The sequence below is a fragment of the Quercus suber genome, unplaced genomic scaffold, assembly GCF_002906115.3.
Source record: "Quercus suber isolate HL8 unplaced genomic scaffold, Cork oak 2.0 scaffold_901, whole genome shotgun sequence".
In the NCBI taxonomy this organism is placed as follows: Eukaryota; Viridiplantae; Streptophyta; class Magnoliopsida; order Fagales; family Fagaceae; genus Quercus; species Quercus suber.
Genome location: NW_027070326.1, coordinates 151,738 through 157,481, shown reverse-complemented (window position 1 = coordinate 157,481; position 5,744 = coordinate 151,738). Strand labels below are relative to the sequence as shown.

The following is a 5,744-nucleotide window of genomic DNA, read 5'->3' as shown; positions in this document are numbered from 1 at the left end:
AGTTATGAGCAATCTTGCCCTCCCCTAAAGTTAGCTTGTAATGCAGATGTCCTGCTTTCCTTCTTAATTTGATACAATTGCAGCTTATCAAAAAAAAAAAAAAAAAAAACACTCAAAGCTATACCAATCAGCAAAAGTGAGAGTACATATCCTATGTGTGGTAAGTACAAAGTGGCATGCCACAGTAAAAACTTCCGCAGAAACAGTCAAGATTGCAGTTTACTTGCCAAGTAAAAAAGGAAAAAACCGCTTCCTTAATGAATAAAGATTTTAGTTTACTTGCCAAGTACAAATAGAGGCATCTTCGAATAACAACATGGCACTTTGGTTACCAATTGAGACTTGACCTCAATGGCTTGTATTTCACTTTCCTCATTCTTGAGTCGGCCTCAAATATCCTAGCATTACTTCGACGCAAAACATGATATACAACAAACCCCATACTAGTTTACACAACTTCTCAATTTTCCCCTTCAGATCATGCAAACCCCATTCAACAAGTCTGGACCATCTCAAACTCAGGCTTCCTAATTAGCACCTCTTCATTACTTCTTTCCAGATTCTTTTGGAGGACTCACACATAAGGAGCCTGCAATAAACGCAGAGAGTCACCTTTGTAGCCCCATTTGAGTAATATATCTCAGGTAGCCAATCTATTCGTAATAGCAAACCAATTGATAAAGGCATGTCTAGGAATTGCAACTGAGAACCAAATTAGTTTCCACCAGTGTCTCAAATTTCTGCCATATGACCACCAATCCCTCAAATTTCTGTCATAACAGCAACTCTTGAAGAAATTAATGCTTATTTTTCTGTTATTATCTTGTGGGTTTTTTACTTCTTCAATAGCAACTACCAAAACATTCGAACAATTACAAGTCAAACAGATAAGATCCAAAAAGCAATGGTCACATAAAAGCCACATGCCATTGACTCCAACCACCACAAGCTGATTTCGAGACAAGGGTGATGGTATTGGAGGCACTTTCTGACTTGCATTGTGTGTAAAGAGTAAACGGACCTTTCATCAGTAATAGTTATGCATTTTCAGAAGCAGTCGTTCAAAAAAACAAAAAAGTGCGTGTGGAGAAGGAGAGAGAGCACTTTGATATCTGTTCAACAACCATCATAAGTTCTGCAGAACTTGTTTCTATGCCTCCAAAACCATCTCATCTAGAATAGCATGTATCTGTCAAAAACATAGGGAAACAAAAAATTTCAAGCCTAGTCCAGTGGAGTTTTAGGCTTTTAGCACATATTTTTTATTATTGGGAAATAGAAGAATAACAAACAAAAGCAATGGCATGAATATGTAATAAATTTGATTATTCAATCAGGATCCTTTTCAGTTTGGCTCAATTTACCATCTCATCTAGAATAGCATGTATCTGTCAAAAACATAGGGAAACAAAAAATTTCAAGCCTAGTCCAGTGGAGTTTTAGGCTTTTAGCACATATTTTTTATTATTGGGAAATAGAAGAATAACAAACAAAAGCAATGGCATGAATATGTAATAAATTTGATTATTCAATCAGGATCCTTTTCAGTTTGGCTCAATTTTGTGAGTAACAAAGCAAATTCGTTAAATCTAAAATATTATGTATTTCCCCACAACAGAGGGAAACAAAAAATCAAGTCTAGTCCAGGGGAGATTTAGCACAGATTTCTTGTTGGGAAATATAAGACTAACAAACAAAAGCAATGTTACGAATATATATAGATTTGCAAATTCAATCAGAATCCAATTCTGTTTCGCTCAATTTGTGAGTGGCGAATACTTTAAAGATAACGGTTTCAATCATAATAAATAAACATTGGCCCCTTCAAAGACAACCTCTAGCCAGTAATATAGAAGCCCACCATTTTTCTGGCATGATTGATGTTTGGGCTATGTGCTATGTGGAGTATGGTTTTGTGTTTGATCTTGTTTGAACCTGATTGGTCAAATAGCTCAAGGTTCAAGCTTTGGTCAAATAACATTGTGACTCCAACAATGTAGCATTGGTCAGCTTTGGTCAAATAGCTCAAGGTTCAAGCTTTCATCATTAGAAGCCTAATAATAAGCCCATTGAATACAAATTACAAGGATTTAGGCATTTTTAAACAATTGAAAAAAATGCAGGCAATATAAGACTTGATTTCCATTCCAAAGCTAGAAACCAACAACATTAAAAATAAAAGAAAATAGAATTAAATTCAGCAGCAATAAATCAATCAACAAAATTGTGACACCGTTATTTACTCAGCCACCAAACAGAGTTTATTAAAAAAAAAATTAATGAAAAAAATGAGAGATAAAAGGGAAAACTACCTGTCGGTGGTCTCTGAAACAAGCCCAAGTCAGCCTCACCATGGCTCATCACAACCACCACCCAACACCCTCAGATGGTGGTTTCTTCTGACCAAAATCTCTTTCTCTGTCTCTCAATCTCACTTCACTCCCTAGATCAAACCCAAAAGTATCGACCTTTCTCTCTACACCCGATTCTCTCCAAACCCCAACCCTTGCCCTCTCTTGATCTGGTCTAAAAAGGGCTCGTAGGCGTGAGTGTTTGGGGGTTTGGTTTCAGATGGTGAGATTTTTTTTGGCTAATCGGTCTGAGTTGGGTATGTTAGCAGCGGTGACCGACGAGGTTGAGGGAGACGCACCGAGCAAGCGTGGATGTTGAGAGAGTGGAGCGTTAGGGGACAGAGAAAGAGAAACCCATTTGAGAGAAAGAGAGAAGAGAGGGATTTCCCTTGGAAATGGAGAGCGTGGAGGTGGAAAGACTGGTGGAGGCGCAGTCGGAGTCGAGAGAGTGGAGCGCTAGGAGAGTGAGGGAGAAACTGAGAGAGAGGAACCATGGATTTTTGACAAGAGAGACAGAGAAAGTGAGAACGACAGAAGAAACGTTGAAAACTAACGTTAAGTTTGTCACATTGCTCTGTTAAGTGCATTTTAAATGGCGTGGCTGATTTTAGGCCATAGATTGATTTTAAACCAATCTCAACCGTGAACTGGACCCTCTCCATTTTCAAGGGAAATGGGGAGGATCCGGATCCATTGAGGAGAGGCATTTGCCCACCAGGTGCTCTTTTTTTGGGCCCTGAAATCTAATATCATTCTCCTCTTTGTGAGCTCTTTGCATGGAGCGGCCTTGTACCGTTGTAGTTTTGTTGTTTAAATTATCTGTTTTAATGCATATCACAGGCAGAAAACTCTCTCTAATACTTGCACGTACACATGAGACATTTGTTACCATGATTCAATATATTCTTTACTGGAATCTGTCTTGAGAATGAGTGCCACAAAAGGTCATACTCTTGGAATACATGTCTATCATTCATTTTGTTTTTGTTCCTAGGCATTTAAATTGTCTTTTTGTCTTGCTTATAACCTTGCTCACTTGGTCTATTTTTTTGTAAGTGGGATGATTCCATCACCATCTCTCCTCTCCCTATCTAGGTTCTTGTCCTGGAGGATAAAGATGGATTGGGACCCAGTTCCCTTCTTTCTCAGTAATAAATTATTCTTAAATTTTTTTTTTTTTTTTTATTTAAATAAGAGTAGCTAATGAAGATAATATCTTTTGGAATATTCCTGATTGAAGAAAGAGGTTTAATGATTTTATATTTAAAGTAGTTTGTTTATTTCTGTTTGATTGATTCTTCTAAAACAGAGAGAGAGAAAAAAATATATATTCAAATGATAGTTAGTGAGGTAGAATTGTTTGCTTTACAAATCCTGTCCATTGATTTTGGGATTTTGTTCTCATTTTTATCTGTGCATGTCTTGTTATCACATTCAGTATATATTTTCCAATGATCTCATGCCCTAGTCGATCCTATTTTGCAAGGAAGCACCCATGAAAATATTTTCTTGTTCCCTTGGAAGTAAATTAGACTAGGAATTCTCTAAAAATAACTTTATTTGAACCTGGATCCTTGAAGATTTAATTCTAGGCAATGAAGGATAATGGTTCTTTTAACTGTTTGGTTAAAGTCTTATAAAATAAATTGAAACTTAAATTGATTATTGTACTCTCCACAGCCACAAGATGTCATAATCTAAAGTAAACCTGCCTCTCCTTCCCTCTCTTTCTCCCATACTATTCTTATCTTATGACAGATATCACATGAATGAAATCCAAGCACTAACAGGTTAGTTATCTCAAAGAACCACCATATTTTCTCTTTGACGAGGAAGGCAATGCTAGGGTAATTTTGTCTGGGATGGGAACCCCTGATGCAAGTATGAATTGCTTCAGTTCTAGGCTCTAATTTGTTTGGCTGAATCACCAAGTGAGCAAACGTATAAAAACACTGCAGGAATTATTGTTCATACGGATGATTTATGACAGAGTTGGAATACAAAACAAAAGAAATAGGTAGGATATTTTTATGAAGGTACATCATATCATGGGACGTTTTCAGATGTTACAATTGAGAGTCTACATTTGCAAAGATTTTGTAAGTAGAATACTTTTAATTCTTTTTTTGTAGTGAATATTCTACGGAGTTAGATCCCTCAGAGTATTTTTCTACTTTGTCATCAAATCTGTGTGAGTTTTCATTGTTTTATAGTGCTTATCGCTACTATCAGATTTGGTGTTATTTATTGTGCTTGAATTAATTATTTGTACTATTTATTGGAATAAATCGCAACCGAGTCATTCAATCCGCTGCCAAAGTAATTCATATAAATATACGATAGGTGTACAATATGAGGATTTGAAATCTTATATACCAAAATATATGATACTATCAGTAATTGGCATTATACAGTGTTGATTTTAATGCATTTAAATTGAAGAAAAATAATTCGAATCATGACCCTGTGTTGAATTAAACTACACCATACGATGAATTGATTCCCTTGAATTTTTGAGGAAATCCACTCTAATTTTGTTCGTGTTTAAAGCTTTAAGATTAAATGAAAATAAAAACACAAGATCCACTTTTATTTGAAACCTAGAATAATGCAGCATAAAAACATTTGAAGTTCTAAACCAACGCGGCATCTTTGACACGTTCCCTTCCCATAAAGGCTTTTAAATAAGTTTATAAATCGAATAGTAAATGAAATTTGATTGACACGAAATTTTACATGTATGTTAAAAACATAAAGAACGTGAAATTGTACCGAGCTACTTTTTCATCTAATTTCTTTTATTTTTAACTTGACTATCATGTAAGCCGTGTTATATATATATTAACGGTATTTTTATTTTTGTTTTTGTTAGGTTTCTTTTTCAATTCGACTAGCCTATAATCCTCCCATGTGATGCAAGAGACTTTCAAGTGCCAAAGGTCTGTAAGGCACTTCTCAGCAAAAATTAAAAAAAAAAAAAATAATAAAAATTAGAGGAGGTTTGTAAGGCACTAAATTATATCACATTTTAAATCATAACACGTTAACATTGCTAATATAATAAGAATAACTGGCCCAATCTAGCCCACGAGGTAGTTTAGAAATTGGATTAGGAATATTTTATTACCACCGAAAGTTCAAGAGTCACTCTAACACTTTCCTTGGGTAATTGATTCAGGTGCAGAGCTTCTTTTTATCCTTATTTCTTTGACTTCTATCTTAGACTATCATGTAAGCCGTGTTATGAACGACGTATTTTTATTCTTAACTAGTGTGTAGTTAGTGCATTTGTATGAGTAAAATTAAAAATAATCACAATTGTACGGTCTAAATTATACTTTTTTTTTAGAAGGGGATCCAATTTTACATGATATTAACTTATACTTTTTTTAA

The 5,744-nt window shown here is 35.1% G+C and overlaps 1 long non-coding RNA gene across 1 annotated transcript; it reads right to left on the bottom strand.

Moving 5' to 3' along the window:
• Positions 1–92: 92 nt before the first annotated feature.
• On the bottom strand, positions 93–2,999 carry LOC136065253 (uncharacterized). The gene is made up of 2 exons (XR_010626884.1): positions 2,313–2,999; positions 93–1,189 (listed from the first exon to the last, which is right to left on the bottom strand). It is a non-coding gene; the product is annotated as an uncharacterized LOC136065253 (long non-coding RNA).
• Between the last annotated feature and the right edge of the window lie 2,745 nt (positions 3,000–5,744).